This window comes from Pipra filicauda, unplaced genomic scaffold, assembly GCF_003945595.2.
Source record: "Pipra filicauda isolate LSUMZ 115617 unplaced genomic scaffold, ASM394559v2 scaffold217_size2002032_pilon, whole genome shotgun sequence".
Taxonomy (NCBI): domain Eukaryota; kingdom Metazoa; phylum Chordata; class Aves; order Passeriformes; family Pipridae; genus Pipra; species Pipra filicauda.
This window is the reverse complement of record NW_024104329.1, coordinates 1,903,196-1,923,663: the sequence shown is the minus strand read 5'-3', so window position 1 is coordinate 1,923,663 and position 20,468 is coordinate 1,903,196. Positions and strand designations below refer to the sequence as shown.

The window sequence follows — 20,468 nt, the reverse complement described above, 5'->3', positions numbered from 1 at the left end:
CTTGCTGGTTTTAATCCTTTTGCATTCCACCTGGAGTTTCCCCCTTCAGCACTTTCCAGACTTATCCATGCCTGTCTTTCGAGTTTCTGCTGTTTCCATTAGTCAGAACAACTCCTGCCAAGGGCAGGCAGGCAGTGTGTGCTGCTGTGCCTCACATCCTGCTGGGAGCCGCTGGCCACTGTGTTAAAGGCCCTTATGCCAGGGGCAGTACAAGTACAGGATGAATGGGGCATGAGGGGGAAAGGGGAAAGAAGCAAGCAGTGTAACATCCTCCTCTCATCCCCTGGGTCTATAGGAATTCTTTCTTGGTTGAGATCCAGCATTAACACTTGCCTTGGGAATGCTGTATGCATTCTTGAGGGGGAGGGGTGGTTGGCTGGTCTTACAGCTCCCAAAATCAAGTGAGAACAAGTTGGCTGCTGCCTGTCCTGTTGCTATGCAGTACTTTTAATTTAATATTTGCTGTGAGGTCACACCTCCGTGCTATGTGCCATCAGTAGTAGGAATATCCTGGCCACCTAGGCAACATCTCTTTCTAGAATACTGAACTCTTATGTTTGGTTTACTTGCTATTCTCCCCCACACTGCAAGGTATTTATTATCTAAACAGACATGGTAAATCAATTTCTATGAAGTCTTAATGAAAATTAGGGATGAATACAAATAGTGAAAAATGTAGCTGAACACTACCTGGCCTTCCTTCAATCCAGGCTATGTGGCCCTTTTTCTTTGTTGTGTAGCCTGTCTTGCTGCTCTCACAGAAACCAGGCAGTTTAGTCTCTGGACTCTTACTTTTGCCCATGCCTTCTTTGGATCAAGAATTATCAAGAAGTGATGGAGATACTGGGGCACAAAAAACCAAACTGGCTTCCTTAAGGGAACCCAGCAGTGACAGAAGTGACAGACTCTGAAACAGCACTGATCTCCTAAATACTAGTTAAGGTGCAGAGAAAAGACTTGATGCATCACCTTCTGGGCAGGTATAAGAATTCCCTGACACTGACAGGGATGTCCAGTGTCTGGTGGGATGACAGAGGTCAGAGATGCAGGAAATCTTGGTTGTCTGTTACAAGCTGTTTGTGTGCCCTTGAACTTTTTAATTAGTGGGTGAGTAGTCATGGTTATCAGTGGGTTAAGGGCCCTGAGAACTGAGCTTTTCCACAGCTTACTGACAAATGCATCTGCCAGAAGTAGCAAGCTAAGGGAGGCAGAATGGAACTCCACACACACACACACACACACACACACACACACACTGCAGTTTGCACCCATGATCTGGGATAGAGGTGGGCTGGTGACAAGCAAAGGAGTCTGGACAACCACACTCTGGAGTCTGAGGCAATGACTGCCATACCATGCTACAGCTCCAGCAGCAGAGGGGCAGTTTCTGTGGGAGAAGAGCAGTTTGTTTGAGTGCCTGGGAATCAGACTGGTTGGCTGCATTGCCCAGGCAAGGTTGTAATGGATATTATTTTTTAAAGTCCTGCACTCTTCCACCTTATGTTTATCACATCTCCTGTTCCTGTGTATCCTTCTGGCTTGCCTTTACTAGACTTGCCTTACACATCACTGAAGCACTTGAAGTCTGGCTCCTGATCTGTGTTCTGTCTGCAAAACAGAGATGGTACTACCTGTGACCTAATAAAGCCTGTAAGTCTAATAAAGCTAAAAGTTCCTCAGGAGAAGGACCTTTCCTCGTCATGCAAACTTTTATGTATGTAGTATGAGTCTCGAATTAGGTAGCTGTAACTCACAGTTAGAACAGTAAAATTATTGGAAGACCTCTTTCCTCTTTTAGCTTGTAGAAGATGTAGGACAACAGTGACTTTTCTACATTCCTTTCTATCTTTTGGAAAAGCTTCCCTCTTCAACCCTAGCCTAGCATATCTGCACAGGTGAGACTTGCACCCCATTTATGTTGCCAAGCAGCTGCAGTTGCAGTCAGTAAGAATCTATTTAGACTAATTAGATGCTGAAAATCTATTATGGTTCTCTTGTTGGCACCTGTAGACACTAAAAAATTATGTGCCTCTAACAGGACCTGACTTATGGTAGGGCTTCGCAGTGCTTGGCAGGCACAAGTGCTGCTGCACTTCACTGTAAAATGGTGTAAGAAGGAGGAGTCTTGGCTGTGGAAAGCAGCTGTAAAGCCAAAAGGAATGGCTCTGTGTCTTGTGACCTTTGCTGATTGCATGATTGCCTGACGTGGTATCATATGATGACTCTCCTGGACTATTAAGAATCAAGCAGGGCTTTATTTGTCCTTGCATCACCAGGATGAAAGCTTCCACAAAGCTGTCATAGCACTTGGTAGTGTACAAGGTGGATGACTTTGGTCGAATTCAGGGATTTGGAATGTACCACTTTGGGTTTTTTACAGCCCTGCCACTGCTTCCTACTTACAGGCAAACCTATCCCACTTTCTTCCCCCTGTAAAATGGAAATAATTCTTTTCTCATTTTTAATTTTGTGCATTTAAATGATATCTTTCCTACAGCAGAGATCATCAAATGGTCAAGGAGTTAGAAGGAAGAAGGTATTAGTCATACACCAGTATCAGATAATATGGTATACGCTCATGAGCTGTTAAGCTCAGCAGAGCCTTTCACCTCTACAGGGCTGGTTCCTGTGGATATTTACTGGCTGCTGTAACGTGCCATTTTTCACCAGCTGGTTCTAATCTTATTGCAAGGTCTTCTGAGCTAGCTTCATTGCAAAGATTTTAACTGCACTTTGGAATCCTAAAGGAGTAAAGATTAGGTACAGAATCACAGAATATGCTGAGTTGGAAGGGACCCACAAGGATCATCAAGTCCAACTCCTGGCCCTGCACAGGACCATCCCCAAGAGTCACACCATGTGCCTGAGAGTATCAGTCCAACACTTCTTGAGCTCTGTCAGGCTTGGTGCTGTGACTGCTTCCCTGGGGAACTTGTTCCAGTGCTCAACCACCCTATGGGTGAAGAAACTGTTTCTAATATCCAACCTAAACCTAAACTTCATGCCATTCCCTCAGATCCTGTCACTGATCACCACAAAGAAGAGATCAGTGCCTGCCCCTCCTCTTCCCCTTATGAGGAAGTTGGAGACTGCAATGATGTCTCCCCTCAGACTCCTCCAGGCTGCACACACCAAGTGATATTTCTCACCACAAGAGTATTTCAAGATTGTCCTTCCTTTTTCTTGCTCACAGACTCCGAAATTTATTTCTGTGGCTAAAATTGTCAGTCCTTACCAGCACTAAAGACTGGAACTGATGATTTCTGTACAATTCCCAGCAAAGGGGAATTTGTACTCCAGCATTCACTCTGAAAAGTACTTGCAAGCACTGTTTCCTGGATCCTCGCCTGTTGAGCCACCGGGTAGCTCCACTGGTTTGAGAGCGGAGGATGGTCTGGGTGGTGCTTGGCAGCAGCACCACAGCGGGGAGAAGACAATAATAATGTTTGTGCAGGTGGGAGCGGTGCTTAGCTGTGCACCGGGGTCTGGAGGTTACAGCTGGTTTGGCCACCCGGGGCTCCTCTAGCCAGGGCAGACCCACACACTGGGAAGGGCAGCACGGGGGTCTTGCACCCTACTCTCCTGAACCTGGAAGCATGGGAACTGTCTGCCTGTGAGCTCTGTGGGTGCATCGTTTGCTTGAAGAAACGGTTTAGGTTGTGATTTTTCTTTTTGGCAAGTTTTCCCCAGGAGAGGGAGCAGTCCACACAAATGATGTCGAGGGGAATGAAACAGCTTGTTCCAGCTTCCGCTAAACCGTGTTTGCTGCGTTGCTGTGCATGCCTTCTTTCCTCAAGCTCCTCATCCTTTTCCTTCATCTTCTGACTCCTCTCGTAGCATTGCAAGAGCTTTGGCGGTGCTGGCTCTTTGCATTTTAAGCTGTTTTTCCCACCACAGTGCACCCCAAGGTTGCTTTCAGCGCCCTGTTCCACGGCCCACATCTCCATCACCGGGCCCTAAATCACCTCATTCCCAGCACAGCGCCCCGCTCGCCTCCGGCCCGAGCCGCAGGGCAGTGGCTCGGCGGCAGCTCCAGCAGTCACTATGGTGACAGTGGTCAGGCAAAACAGGACATCGGTTAACACAGGAATTTGGGGCTGCTTCGCTGGAAATCTCTTTTCAATTCCAGCAATAGTAACTTCCAGAGGCTTGCTGCTGCTTAGATATCCATTTGGACGTTGACTGCTTCCCTAGCAGTCCATTATATTTCCGGTGACATATGCGTAAAAAACCAGAGGAGGTTGTGGAGTTCAAAACCACTGCTGCCAAAGTTCCTGTCTTCATGGTGTCTTTTGTTATATTAGGAAAAGTTCCAAAGCACAGGAGCCTGGTTACTGCTTAGGGAAGGGATTGTGGTTTCTTGTTGACTTACTTTGCTATTTATTCCTTCCTTTCTTTCTCTCTTTCTTTGTTTTTTAAATAACCAAGAGGAGATATAACTAAGCTAACTTTGTGATAATTGTATCTGGATACTGCATTATATCCCAGTACATCTGATACAAAACCATCTGCTGACATGTGATTGTGATTCTTAGTGCTGCTGTAAGCTGAACCACTCTGGGAAAATTTCCAAGGAATAATGGGAGGAATCCTCAAGGACAAGATGAGGACAGCACAAGGTATCTGTTCAACAGTAGTCCTGGGAAACTAGCGTGGCAGGGAAGCTGCCGTAGCAGTGACTGGCATGAATAATAGTGTTACTCTTAATTTAGTGTGCCAGTGGAAAGATTTAAGAGGTTTTGTGTATGGATGACCCTCAAATTAAGGGCAAAACTTGGGTGGTGAATTTTGCAGCAAAGTTATACAGCTTTGAAGTTATACAGCTGCTAGGGAATAAAATATTTTCACTGGCTGAGATCTGCAGCTGTCTTCTTGGAGATGGTCATCTCTGGTAAAGACATTCCCTGAGACAGAAGCAGTCTTTCAAGAGCACATAGCTGCAACAATTGCATCTTTGCAGTGTGCTATCTCTGAATGTCTGATACAAAGAACCCTATAGACACATGCTGTGATTTTTAATGCTACCGTCAGCTGAACCACTCCGGGAAATTTTCCAGGGAGCATCGGGCAGAGTTCTGAAAGACAGATTGAGGACAGTGCAAGGTATCAGTGATTGCAGCATTCCTAGGAGACTACTGTGCTAGAGCCATATCCTGAAAGGGGGTAAACTTTTAAGTGTGTAGCTTCTTTTAAGTTAGTACAAGCAGGCGTGACGAAGTGCCTGCAAAAGTTTGTGTTATGAGCAGCCCCCTATACTACAATTTAACAGTATCTAGGCCCATGCTTAAGTCCCCTTTTGTGTAGGTGAGGAAAGTGGGATTTGATCTATAAGCTGTGTGTGTCCTTTCTTTGGCTGGAGGTGTATATTACACCTGAGCAGTGTTGCAATTCACGAGGCAGTAGTTGGAGTATGACAGTTTACTTCTCCAGTGCTTCTCTATCTGCTGTTGGTGAATGTTATCTAAGCCCATCAGATCATGTAGTTCATGTTGATTTTGGAGCCTAGTGGGTGACACTACACAGTGGTCAGGGTAAACAGTTCACACGGCAGCCAAAGTTCACTCTTGCAGGTCTGAGTTGTCATCTCTGCTTTCAGTTTGCTTTAATAAAATGGTATAAAAAAGGAAGCGCTTTAGTGGAAATGGGTGAGGCAATTTAACTCATATTGTTGATGTGTCCATTCAAAGGGCAACATCAGAGTCAACTGAGCATGAGCAAATTGCCATTTATGAAGGCCAGACCTTAGACTCTGGACCTCCACAGTTGAAGAATCACTAAAGGGCCACAGAATTACATTTCCATTATAAAAAAGCATGACTTGAACCTCAATATAAATGCCATCTCCACCTCAGTTTTGTAATGTGCTCTGAGATAACCGCATGTATTACTTCAGAGGAATGCACTTTGCCATCTCACCATAGACCTGTGGGCTGGTGCCATCCAAGGGACAGTGCTCTTAGAGACTTTATAATTTCCATGACTTTTTGTTCAGAAGACATCTCTAGGCAAGGAATTCCTGCTTCCTGTTAAGGCTGGGTGTGCAGCAGATTTTGTCTATTGACACTGGCAAGTCTCTTTAGCTTCATTTTAGTGTCTTTATAGGTCTTTGCTTCCATGTTTCATTACTTCAATTGTGTACCTTAAGTTTTAAAATTGTTTTCAGATGGTCCTTCTACTTGCTGGCACTGCACTGCCTGGATATGACTCCAGGATAAGCTCAACAGTGATGCTTAAACTATGACAGTCATGCATAGCAGGTCTCCCAGGATATTTAATTTGTTGCTGTTTGCTTGCTTCTGAGCATCTGTTTAAAAGGGGAGAAAAACTACCAAACAGAATCAGCTGTTGAAAGAAGCTAAATTCAGCTGAAGTTTTGGATGTGGCCTTAGGTGGGTTCTGACAACTCATGGGCTCTCTCACTTCTACTTGCATACAAATTTGCGTATGCAAAAAACAAGAAGTTCCTATTTAAAGGATTGTGATTTTGTCAGTTTGTGGAGGAGACTGGTTAAAGGACAGATCTCAAAGTGGTGTTAGGAAGAAAGGGACATTTGTCTGCATAGCTCTTCTCTACTGCCCATCCTCTCCATGTGGATGAAAAATGTTTTCAGTTCTACTGTGGGATAGGGAACACAGCCCAAGTTCACAGAGCCCAAGGGTGGCATTTTTCAATAGTACCAGCTGCTTCATAAGCCAATGGCTGATTTGTCCCTGACCTCCATGGTAGTGGCACTAGGCCAACACTGTGTGCTCCAGCAAATCATTCCCTCAGGCTCTGTGAATCCTGTGCTATTGTCCTGCTTCTGGGGCACTGAGAGGACACCCTCTGTCACTCATGCTCTGAGAGCAAACTATGCAGCAAGGGTGGTGGTAGTGCTTTAAGCTGCTGGACTCGGGGTGCAGGGATGGAGCTGAATGCCTAATTGAGGAATGTCAATGGCCAGATCACTGCCAGGAGTGAGCATCACCTATCTGCTTTGGAATTTGCAGAAGTGCATGTGCCACACTACCTGCTGAACACAGGGCTGTGGAAAACACAGGTCTCTTGAGCTGTGAATCAGAAAGAGAGCAGTTGACACTATAGACTACCCTGATACTCAGTTGGAAGCACTATTTGTTCCAGCTGAACACCACCTCCCAGCCCTTTCTGCTCTGTCTCTCCTCTGCTATTTTAGTCAGCATGCAGAAGCCTTTTTGTTATAAACTGAGACACCATGTGAGAACACAGCATCTTCACCCAGAGCAAAGGGCACAGACTCTCTTTACAGTGACTTCTGCTTATAAGGGACAGCAGAAACATTGCTCCTGTAGCCAGGTTTGAAAGCTGTGGTTTCTCCTATTTCTAAAAATTTCCTGCCTTTCAGCTGCTCTGCTCGTCAAGAGAGTTAGCAAGAGAGACAACAGAGAGGCTGAGTGGCACTTGCATGAAAGATGGTAACAGAAGAAGGGGGGAGGTAATAAAAATGGGACAAGAACAAAAGTAAGAGTGACCTTGACAGAAGAAAATAACAGTGATGGCCCAGAAGATGGAAGTGCAATAGACAGTGGAAAGGGGAGACCTTGGAAAGATTAACGAGACTAAGCTGTACTGAGGAGGAGGGACCTTGCACTGATATTTCCAGGCAGCTGTGCAGCCATTTTCTCATGCGGTGAAAGAGATAAACATATGCACCATGTGTTAGAAAGCAGAAATACAAGCGTAAGGGATTTTTCTGTTTTCTCTCTCAATTTTATGAAAATTGTTGTCCTTTTTCTAGAGTTGTTGACTTTTTTCCTAGAAGCTACTTCTCCAGAAGGCGTGTTCAGTTTTGCAGTTCCCCAGTGGGTGGATTTTTACACATGCAGTATAATGCCTTTGTTTGGAGAAGTGTCGTGTACAAACAGAAATCTGAGGCTTTATGGCTGGTAGAGCAATAATAATTTAAAGGAAATTCCTCTCTCTATACAAGTTAAGACATGCCAAATTCACCTCTCCCCTGAAGCTTGTGTCACCATCCATGAAAGCTAGTCTGAGCAAGTCACATTTCTCATCTGCTTTGAAGTTCCAGTCAGTGGCAGATCAGACCCACTAAAGGACTGAGTGAAATCTGTCCTGCCAACTCTACCACACTCTCAGCAGGTTCACAGAAGACTATGGGGTGGATGTCACTGCACCGTTGAGTTAATAAAACCTTGAAGCTGCCTTAATTTTGCTGATGTAACTCTGTCTTGGGTCCTAGAAGTGGTGTACAAGAGCTCAGGTGGCTGTTTCTTACAATTTTCTTAAAGTTCACTGCAGTGCACGTAGAAGACAGACTCTATTTTCCCTTTAGCAATCTAGGAAGGACCCCATTACTCAGCTTTGTTTCAGGGAGAAGCTGAGGATGGATTATCTTGCCTACAGGAGTACAAAAGGAGCATGAAGCACCTGGACTGGATGCTGCCCATCCTGCACTAGTTCAAAGTTTCTCTGGATGTGTCCTTGGCAGATGAATTTCTCTACTTGCTGAGGATTTGTGTGTGACATTGAGTCCCAGAGGAATAGCTGCTGCTCAACTGTAGTGTTCTCTATGTAGAGAACACTACTAAAAGCTTGGGTACACAGCATTTGAGAAACCTGGCCAAGGCAGTTTGCCTGGCATGCTACAGTCCTAGATGTTCCAGCTGGAAGAAACATCCGATCTCTCACTGTTGCTGGGCTGCATCTTTAGTACACAGGCTCCTTGGATCAAGACTGCAGCTTTGTCTGTGTAACTAACACTGCCACACTGGAAGATCCCTGACACAATCACTTTGTCAGACACCCGTTCCTGCTGAGTCCCAAGCAGCAGCAGCTTGTCTTAGGATGGGTTTCATGATACTGAAGTGGAGGAATCCTACCCAACAAGACTTTCTGTGCTCTACACACCTGTGGTGGATTGAGCTGTCTACTGCCAGTGCCCTAGATCAACAGTGAGGATGAATGGGTTGAACATCGGAGGAATCTCTCCTTTGACCACTGATGTGATTGGATTTTAGTAGGTTACCAATACAGAGAAAATTTGTGTTAAGTGAATTTATTTCTTCCTTCTTCTCATATTTATATGTTGAATTAATATTTTATATTCAGAAAGTCAATTAGCTGTGCTTGCCACTGTGCAAGAAACATTACTTTAATTCTTCTTTCAGAAAGTTCTGCTTATCCTGCCTGTGTACAAGATATGTACCTATAGCTTAGGAAACTTCTATTTGCATGGTGTCACTATGAAGTACTTTGGAATAGCTGGTTCTGTTGTCCCTGGTACTGTACTCCTAACACAAATCTCATTAATGGGGTGGGCCGTGAGTATAGAACTTGGAAGTTTTTGGCTTGGTTGATGGCATCTTGTTTCAAGTGACACAAGTGAACTTGGAGACAAGAAAGGAGATGTTATTGACTGGTATCTTTCCAGAAGTTTACACTGCCAAGTTGGCAACAAGCCCTGCTTTCATTTCCGCTCACACTGGCACATCTACCCTTCAAATCAACTGAAGTGCCAACTACAGTGATTTACATTCTTCCCTCCCAGAAGTGAAGTTTCTTAATGGATTATAAATGAGCCAGAGATGTTTCTTGACAGTCACTTTATCTGTCCAGAAGTGATAAGAATTAACCCAATGGACAGAGGTTTTTCACACTTAGAATAGTTTGAGAATCTTGCAATGAAGTGTTTTTAGGATATATTAAAGAGGGCTCCATACTGTATCTCATCTTTTCCCAGAACAGCCCTAGACACTGAAGAATAAGTCTTTGGTATGGATGATTCGTGTGGTAGGGACTTGGGCTGGTGATTAGTGTGGTAGGGACAAATTTATTTTACCAAGCACTGATTTGCAGAGGTAAGAAGTTTAAAAGACACCAGAGAAGCCCTTGCCTGAAAATTTTACTCATAAAGTCTGCACGGTGTTTGTGTTGGAGAGGTGGAGGAAGGTGAGGACAGCATATGGAAGATTACTAAAAAAAGAGATAGTCTTTAAAACTGTGATAGCTCCACTTGCCTCTAACAGGCAGATCAGCAGCTTCTTTTCCAGGCTGTTGGAAGCTGTTGAATTGATGGGCTGCAGGCATTTGGCCCCACTGCTGTGGAGGGGACCATCCTCTAAAAGCAGCCTGCCTTCCAAGGTCATATCCAGACACACAGCATGTTTGGAAAGACACTGGTATGTTGCTGATTTGTGGAATTTTCATTTCCCACAATGATTTTGCCTCACAGTAAGACTGGAACTGGAGAGATTTTGATTTGTGTGGGGCTTGGAGGGCAGAAGATAGAGATCACCGTCACTGTATCAGAGGGGCAGCAGGCAGGGGGACTATTTCTTTGAGAAATGCAGACATTTACTAGAACAGGATCTCTGAAGTACCTGCTGACTGAAACATTCCAGGCATTCCTGTGCCGTGCTGCTAAGCTCACATAGCAGCAGCTCATGTTGCTCAGGCTGCAGCAGCCTGTCCTTGCCAAGTGTCTCTTGGTCAGGGACTCTCAGACACACTGCTCCCATTAGCAAATTTACTACATGGAGTAGCACTGCAAGCTGTGAATTTGCAGCTGCAGCTGCAAGAGAAAATGGATATGATTTTAGTGTGGTGGTGTTGTGAACAAACCTGCCAGGAGCAGGTGGTAGGGCTTGCAGTGGGCTACCCACCACGAAGGTTTCCTGGGCACTTTGTGCACAGTCCAGAAACTCTAGTTCTATGCAGCCCTTACCCCTCCTATAGCTGCTGTGTCAAGTTGTGTTTGCACCTACCATGAGGGGCAGAAATTCAGACCATATCAGTGTCAAGAAGCTTGTAAATCATCTACTTAATAGTCACAGGTAAGATAACGTATTAAAAACTAAAGGCACTGAGAAATCCTTCCCACCTCACTCACCCTCCCCACCAAGTACTGAATCTTGTCCAAAGCTGCACAAACAGGATTCTGAGATAAAGACCTTGGGTAAGAATTACTAAAACAAACAGAGCATGGAGTGGTTTGTTTAGAGATTGGCCTTCTCAAGGCCGAAGGGTGGGTGTGGAAGAACACACCTTACTGAGAGGAAAGCTAAGAACATTAAAAAAATACATCTTGGAACTAACAAAGCCCTTCTCAGAAGTCTGTCATATTTTAATTAAATTGATGTAGCATAGAAGGAAAATCATACAAGTACCATGCAAAGTATGTTGCCTGGGATTTCAATGACTAGTAGCACAAAAACTTTGTAAGAAGTAGAGGGATCATATTCTGCTTAGCATGATGCAGTGCAGCAGTTATCCAGAGTTAATGCAGCTCTAGCAAGGAAACTACATGCTCCAAACTGCATTTTTGTCTTTACAAGCACTGTACAAGAGAATTTACCATTCAGCTGCAAACAACCTGATTCTGAACACAAAGAAAAGAGCAGAAATTTCCCAATTTAATTCTTCCCTGCCACATGCTGCAAACCTTTCCATAGCAGTACAGTTCCTGGAGGCACGTTAGATCAGACACCACGCAGTGCCTGTCTATTGATGACTGTCTCCATGGTAGAGTTTCTTTCCTATTTCTGTTGTTGCATGGATGAAATCCACTGTTAGAGCATTATCTGCATTGATGGGGGCTACATTCTGATCTACAGGCAAAAAACTCCATATCTGTGATCTTGCTACTCTGTGATCTGGACCTGGGGGAATATTTGTAGGTGGAACATGATGAACCATAGGACTATAGTTTTAGGTCAGCAACACCTCAAAACTTGTTCTTTTTGCAGGTTGGTCTTTTTTTTTTCCCCTAGAAGAGTATGTGGTTAGTGCATAGGGGCAATGTCTACATCCCCTTGACTCAAGGCTTATTTAACTTTCCTATGCTGTTTGCAGATAAGGCAAGCGTTATCATTTTAGCACAGTCTAAGAGAAAAGGATAGGAGGGAGCTATTAGATCCTCCCCATGTTACTCTCTGTCTGATGGCAGGGTTGTCCTTCACACTGATCTCTCAAATGTGGTAATAATAACAGTAAAGCTTTATTTTTACTGGTCAGCCAAAAGCAACAGCTAGGCTAAACCAGAAACTATCATCCCTTCTGCCTTTGCAGTATGTGTGCTGAATCTTCTGCTTCTGTAGATCTTTCCTGAAGAGAAAAGGGGACACAGAGACCTTCATCCCATCCTGGTCTACCTAATCCTGGCCACCGTCTAAGAACAGGCCCCCTGCCCTATTCCCAGAAGGCCAACACTCTCCCACCCTCCCAGTGCAAATCTACACCACCTCCCTTCTGTCCAAGCTCTCTTTTGCCATTAAGACATGGTGGGTTTTTTCACAACTCCCTGTTGCTGCTTCTAGCAGTTGCTACCTCTTGTTCCTCTGTATGTTCATGTCAGTCTTCTGGTTTTTCGAGGGGGCCCTATCACAAAGCTGCCATGTTCAAAGCCACGGAAGACAAATGATGTGTGTCTGACCAAAATGCCCCCATAAGGGCCAGAACTGGGAAAATGCATGGACTGATTCTTGTGCAGGGACTTTGCATCTTTCTGGAGTGGAGATGCTTTTTAAGGAAATAATAGGGACTGTTTAACCCAAGGTGTTAAGGACTACACTGGATTTAGGTGAATCTAATCTCATTTGTTCATGGTGTACTTTGAAGGAAAGAGATTCTGCTGCAAAAGTTACAAACCCAAAGGAAGTCTGGCCCTCCTACTGGAAAAAAGGGCATGCTCCTTGCATGCTGTTGGTGCACAGCTTTCCCTTCATTTGTGTGAGCAGTGGGAAAATAATCAGGAGGTAAATCCTATTCAGGCATAACTCAGTTATAACTTTGGATGGTGTTCATCTTCATTCTAGATATCTGCAAAGTAGGTGTGTACACTCAAGCTGCCGAGTCTGGGTTCCTTTAATAGTCAAAGGAAAGAAATTGGCAGTTGTTTGAAGAATTTTCAGGGTTAAGTGACCCTTGCCCTTGGTGCTGTTGACAGAAGTTTGGTCTGGGCTGAGATGCAGATGTCTGTGGTGAAATCCCACCCGGGGTGTAATAAAATCCTGGAGAACATCCTGGGACCCAAGTCATTCTGCACTGTGAAAGGAAGATGTGGAACGCAGGAAGACTGTGAATTAATAATCTATTAGGAACAAGAAAGTTCTATTAAGGTTGTGACTCTACCAAGTTAACACAAAGATGGATGGTTTTTTAATAGGGAAAAACAGGTGTAACAGACCCCTGTGGACTTCAATATGGGGGACAAAACACTACAGACAGCAAGTCATTCATTTCAGGGCTAGCTTGCTGGACTGTGTATCCTTAGGACACCAATGGAAAGGTCCCGTGGGGCTTGTCAGTAGGTGCAAAGGACAGAAATAGGATTTTCTAGGAAGGCAGGTGGTGACTGAGTAGCACTTCTATTTTTGGTTTTTTGAGGTCACTCTATTTGTTTTGAAGTCATTCTAATTCAGGATTGGAAAGGGCCAGGAGTTGTTGGTTTTGGCTACAAATTTGGTTTGAACTTTAACTGAGCGGCATCTTTCTGTGGCGTGCAGCCGTGCAGCCATGAGGAGGGATTTTGAAGGGCAGTAAGAGGCAGGATTGGCAGCGTCCCTCAGGCTGCACTGACAGGCTGGTCATGTACAAGTGCTAGAATGGCCTGACCCAGGTTGGGGCCATCACTACCAGGCTTCTGCCTCCCATCTACTTGGGATAACAGGACTGCTGGGGCTGTGCCAGGGAACACCAACTGCCAGACAGGTAAGGGGACTCTGGTGTCCTCTAAAGACAAATGCACGAAGTCCTAAGCCAAGCAGGCTAATGACAGGGCTGGTTCTGCTCTTCTGTTGAAACACTACGTGTCTGTGGGTTTGCCTGTCATGTCCTTCACAGTGCATCTCCAGGAGGAGGGAATGGTAAGTCTCAAGACAAGAGGATAGCTGCTCATTTCAGACCTTCTGCATGGGGAACATCTTCCTGAGATCTTGCACACTCTGTCAGTGTGCTAAGCAAGTTATCCATCCATGAATGAAACCTTTTTTAGCAATAGCCTTGGCAGCCATAGCCTTGGCATGCACATGTGAAAGAAGGAAACCTCTTACAAAGGTTTAAGTAGGCTTTTTCATCTATTCCCAAAGGAAAAAAATCTGATCCACTAGCTCCTCATTAAGCATAAATGCTGGTTTCAAAGAGACTTGCTAAACAATGTCTGGCAAAATCTATGATGCAGGAGTAAGAAAACAAATTAGGGACTTGTGTTTGGAAGAGCTTATTCTTGTTTGAATGCTGTGTAAGACAGTCTCCTGAAACCTCAGAGGGGCAGTAATCTTGCAGATATTGTGCTTGGAGTCAAAATCAAGTTAGATTTTTTCCTGTTCTTGTGGAGCCCTGTAATTACAATAATATTTGAGTTACATGGTTGGTGAGCTAGAATTATTTCTCATAGCAGAGCCAATGGCTGAAATAGAGATATATTTTGGTACTTTTCCATCTCAAGCATGCCCAGAAAGCACACATCTTAACTCTTTTATGCTGTTGTTTAGGAGCTGGGAGAAAATCCTCTAAATATAGTAATGGCTGTGACACTGGTACAAAATAGCCCCCTTTCCCTGAACCCAGCACTAGAGAAGGGCTGGGAGGGAATGCTGAAACAATCAATCACACCTTGATTACAGTACTTTCTCTGCTCCAGTGTTGCATTGAGAACTGCAAAGTGGCTGAGATGTTTTTATCTGAACAGAAAAGGAGCACATTGGGTCCAGAGCAGCACTTCTTGGAGTTAGTTCCTGAATTAGTTGCTTCAGCGTAAGTCTAATGTAGCCATGATTCTACTGGGTACCACCAAGCTTTGGTTCCCCAGGCTAATGTTGGCTGCTGCTGAATTTGCTGCTGGCGTTTCTCCAAATGGCAGCACAAGCTTTCCCAGGTGGTTGGGATGCGGATCCCACAGTAATATGTGGAAGAATGAGTGAGGAAAGGCCACTCTCATCCTCCTGCGCAGATGCAGCAATGTGTACATTATCTGACATCTGGCTGTGAGGCATGATATGTTTTGGTGAGGTGCATAGCTGATATCCCTGATATCCTACGGGAAGTCACATTAGAGAGGTCCCATATGCTGCTGCTGGAGATCCTGTGCTCTTTCTGGGTGGGTGCATTTTCCCACCATCCATGTCAGAGTCTTCAGAGAAGCTGAGGCAGAACTCTGTCTGGCCAAATCCTGTCCCAAAAAGAAGGCTCATTCTGAAGAGAACTGGCAAACTGAATTCCTGTGACAGATAAGGCAGCTTCTGTAGGGTAAAAAAATATGGCTACAGACCAACTAGAAACCACCAGAAGTTTGTTTCAGCTGCAGCTGCTAGATTGCAATAGCAAAAAATATTCTTAACACTAACTAGTTTGTCAACTAGTGGACAAAAGAATTTCTTGCACAATTCAGAGGAATATGCTAATACATTTGTAAGGAAAGGGTTTAAAATTGCACAACGTGCTGAGGAATGATACGTGTGGGGATTTTGTCTCATGGCCACTGGCAATTAGAAGGAATGGAGAGATAACTGCATTTGCTCTGTTCTTCGTTCCATGGAGCACAGGGAGGCTCAACCACAGCAGATACTGCAGGCCAAAAGTATTCAGTTGAGCATGCATGGGATGAGTCCACGGCGAGGAGAGTCTGCACAGAGTTCAAAGAACAATTTTCTGCATGACATTGTGGAAAACATATCACAGTAAAGATGTCACCCAGAGAAGGTTTTCTTGGCCTAATTGCATATTAGGAAAAAGTTCTTCACTGAAAGGGTGGTCAAGCACTGGAACAAGCTCCCCAGGGAAGTGGTCATGGCACCAAACCTGTCACTGCTAAAGAAGCGTTTGAACAATGCTCTCAGATGGTTTACCTGGATCCTCATGGGTTCCTTCCAGCTCAGAATATTCTATGATTCTAATTGTTCTGAATTCAGTGACTAGTTAGGTGTTCATTATTCACTTCCAAACTATTATGATTTATATAGAGTTTAATGTGGTGTGACTAAGCTTTGATTCCAACAGTTGTTACAAATATTATTAAGAAAACTGTGTCATTCTGAAAGTAAAACAATGCATAGATTTATTTTCTGTGCCTTTAAAAAATAAGAGCAATGAGCTATTCTAAGCGATAAAGGTATGTCAGGTTGAGGTCTTTTTATGTAAATGTACTTATCTTAAATTGCTCAAAACAGAAACTTCATTTCTGTGGTGTAAACCATTTTCTTAACAATTCATTTAGTCAACATAGCAATTACAGAACCACTCTTAAAAGTGAGTATCTAAAAGACTTGCAGATTTATAGCAGCTGGCTTGTGTTATTCACAGTCCACTTGTTCAGACTGGTTGGAATGGAGCATACTCACTCTTTTCTCTGGATGCTGGCTTAGGACTTGCTAAGACAGAAGGGCCCAGGAGACTTTGGGGGAACTCATTCTTGGTTAGATCTCTAACCGAAATGTTTCCAGAAGGATCGATCTGTACTCGCCCTACTCAGAAGAACAATTGGGATTCCAGGCTAAGTGAAGGAGATAGCTATATTGCAATGGAAGAGCAGATTGCTAGTGTAGATGCATCTCCCTATACATCTTGTTAGTGTAAAAACAAATGGGATGGGGCTTCCTTTTCTCTTGAGCTTCCTTCAACTGATGAGAGATTCCTTCAATTTTCAAAAGTGTCAAAGATAGTTTTTCATTTTGTTGTTGGATGTTTCCTTCACTTCACATTCTTTTTTCCCATTTGTTTGCTTGCTTATTTGTGTAGCAGTTGTTATAGCATCTATAAACAGGAAAAAGATTGCATGTCTCCCCTCTCCTCCTGCTTTTAATGCTCCCTAAAAATAAATTCTTGTGTCTCACTCTCATCTTCCCAGATGTTCCATCTCTCTGGAGTGTAAATAACTGAATAACTTAGTACTCATACACGATGTGATACCTTTGATTTTAGTGCATCAAAAATAGGTTCTGATATAGAGAGTGTCAGTATCAAAAGTGAAGGCAAGTGCTCTGTTCTCATGAATTCAAAGTGAAATGAGCACTTTGATGTGAATTTCAAATGAACACGGAGGGAGTGGTCCTTTCTAAAGTAGTTCAGTCGGCACCTGTAACCTCTTAAACTGCAGCCCTATCTCTCATGTGAATCAATATTTGAACCAATATTTACTTAGGACTCAGGCATGATTTATATGGGAGTCTTGGTTTTGCAACAATTGGTGTGTTACTCAATCAGATTCCCAGATGACTGGTTAATATGTAACGAACCAGATTTGTAAATTCAGTTGGCACGCGCTATCATCAGAATGGAAAGGGGAAATTAATTATATCATGTTGTATTTAATTCATAAATCTGTTAGATACCTGTAACTGAGTACTATGTGCTCTGGTTAGAGGGGCAATGGGTTTCATTCTGTTTTCAGAGGGTTTCTAATCTGGATTAATTTCTTGGTGACCATTTTCTAGTTGTCATAAGTAATTGTGTTATTCCTCTTTGTCAAAATGGAAAAAAAATAGGATTAAATTAATTACTTACAAAATCCCACATTAAAAAACTCTATAGTGTACAGCACTAAATCTGGTAACAATTAACAGTGAGCTTAATTCTGGGGTCAAAAACTAGCCCACAGTTGTGAAGTTTAGGTATATCACAAAACCACTCTGGCTCTATGTAAAGTTACCTTCACCTCCCGGGCATTATCAGTGATTGTTTCTGAAGGAAGGCCATTTGTCTGGATGATGAGGAGTTTCATACAAAAATCCACTCCATTCATTTTATGCCAATACTGCAATAAAAAGATTAATGACAGAATCTAAAGACCTATAAAATAAGCAGTTATTGTTAATCAAAGATAGTAGGTCAGAGGACTTACTTTGAAAATGTTTTGGAAGAGATATTTTTTTATATAAAATAAACGAGCCTGGGAAATTCAGAGTAATGCATTTCCTCCTACAAATAGCAATGGTGACTTAAATCTATTCAGATAGGTTAAGAAATCCTCAGTGTCTGTGTAAAACAGACAAGACCTATAGCTTTCTAGATCTCTGGCTAGAACACTTGAAAAATCAATGTGTGTGTCTGTGTGTATGTAAGAACACAGCCAGCCCCTGAAATGTTCTAACTTCTTTGTTCTCATGATCCTCCTGTATTTACCCTGTCTGCCCTCCACGTGTGTGCTCTAAGTCCAGTGACCATTTCTTTGGCAGTCAGTTCACCATGAATGATCACACTGTGGCATATTTGGAATCATTTTCTACCTTAATGACCTTTCTTTAACCTCAAGCTGCTCCTTGTTATCACTGAGAAGGAACAAATGTGTCTGAGTGAGGCGAATAGCTGAAGCTCTTGCCTAAACATATATCTTGCCCCAGGCTCTGCCAGCAGAGTTCCATTGCTGCCATTGCTGCAGGCTTGGCTCCTCAAAGATTCCAAAACTTCTCTCTGCCACCTCCTTACTCTGAGTGCACCCATGATAGAGGTTTAATGGCCCATGGGGAGATAACCAGCTAGAAACCATTCTTTGACTGAAATGGGAGACTCGGCCAGGATGGCATAGAAATGATACCAACTGCTTAAGTATAATCAGCACCCAAGTAAAGACTATGGTGTCTGGAATCCATATCTGGAATCCACTTTTTTACATCTTAACACAGGAAAAAACTGCACCATGCTTGAATAACCAGCAGAACTGGAGTTGCAAGTTCCATCACAAATCAATCACTTCAGCTTGTTAGTCCATTGCTAAGCATGCTTAGCATAGCAAATTGCTGCATAACAAGCAAAAACAGAGGGGGGAAAAAAGACATTTTAGAAGTCCGGGACATTTTTAGATTAGTCTGTGCCCTACCTCATTATTTGGGTAAATAATAGATTTTGAAATGTTTTAGAAGTGTATGCACATTTTTACTTTAATACTGCCTATTGTTCAAGCAACATATTCATGTAGGTGTACTCTAGAATCTTTTTACTGTGTTATACTTAAATATAGAGCATTTACTATCATGTTACTGGAAGCCACATGAACATAAGAAGGAAGTCTTCTAGTTGGCTTGCTCCTGCTCTGTTTGTGTCCAGTGCATGCGCTTGGGTTCTTCACAGCACACAGGCTCTGAGCAATTAACACAAGCAGTGACAGTGCCTGGTGCCTGGTTATGGTGCACTACCTGCTTTGTCCTACATGATTCTCTGCAGCTTTTTATTGGTGACCATTATTACATCCATGGTAATTAATTCTGTGGCTTTTTTTCCCCCTCCCTAGTCACCACATCATACCTACCTCATTGCCAGCCCACTTGCTGTCAGGGGGACATGCCCCACCTTGTGTAGGCAATTTGTCTGCGTTGCAAACTTGAGACAGCTAGTGGCTCTGGCATGTTCTTCCTTGCAGCAGTTTTGTTTGGCTTTCAGCTATACACTTCCACAGTGGAATTCATAGTGCACAAAACTGTTAGTCCAATACCTGGCCACAGTAGGCATATTGGAAAAGACACAGATTATCACAGTTTAGAATTTCCTGAGTGTTTTCAGTGGGTTTTGTGGTCATTTTTAACCCTAGGAAGAGTTACAAAAACATTCTATCAAAGAAAAGAGACTATATCCAGTTTCTTTTTCTACTGGCAGGCTGAAATATATCCCAGTGAGGCTTCAAAGGATGTGGAAGGAAAGCTACAGATGGCAGGTGGCAGGTCAGCTCTTAGACAGGAGAACAGTAGGGCACCAACACAAGCTGGGGCAGGAAGGGGAAGCAAAGAGTCTGTCCCTCTGTGGCTTGGGTGGCACTGTCGCAAAGGGACAGTGGTGCAAACTGAGCAAGCAACAACGACCTGATGGTTGAGGACCCCCCTCCAGTGCCTTTCACCCATTCCTCCAGCCTGCAGAACCAAGCACAGCCCTGACCTGACGAGCTGCTTCTCATCCAGAACTAATAAAACCAAAGATTAAGAAGGAAGAGAGAGCCAATTCAGTGCAGGTAAAGAACTGGTTACTATAGCAACTGTTTTCTTCTTTGAGCATAGGTTGGGAGGACTCCCTTGCAAGGGGATTTCTGTGCAGTCCCCAGGCTGGAGGGGGAAGTTGCTTCAGGAATCTTGTTTGACAAAGGCTGCGTGGCTGCACTCTTGAACTCTGCTGGGGATCAGCGCAGGGGGGAGAGGGTGGGGAGCTGGGATAGGGTTGTAGAAGAGCTTTGACTCTTTATCCAAGCGTAAAGCAGAGATTGAAGTGCCTGAACTCATGGGAGAGAATAATGAACTAACTGGGCCCGTACTAAAAGTGATACTCAAATCGTGGTGTATTGTTGTGGGTTGCAGCTACACCTGAAGCTGGGGCTGTACCTCAGTACCTGACACAACTAGGAGTTTTAAGCCTGGAGTTTTTAAAAGACGTAAGAGAATACTTAGCTAATTCCTACTGGATTTTTGAATCTGAGGTCCTAAGAAAGTTTCCCAGATGGGTTTCTTCAATAAGACCAAATTGATGCAGTGTAAGAAACTAAATAGTTTGTGATATAATAAAGGCTTGGTCAGTT

General features: G+C 43.7%; 1 long non-coding RNA gene across 1 annotated transcript; it reads left to right on the top strand.

The window, feature by feature from the left end:
- The first annotated feature begins 510 nt into the window (after positions 1-510).
- Positions 511-19,836, top strand: LOC113991427. Its single transcript, XR_005563527.1, has 4 exons — positions 511-591; positions 1,553-1,650; positions 4,536-4,619; positions 19,562-19,836. It is a non-coding gene; the product is annotated as an uncharacterized LOC113991427 (long non-coding RNA).
- The last annotated feature ends 632 nt before the right edge of the window (positions 19,837-20,468 follow it).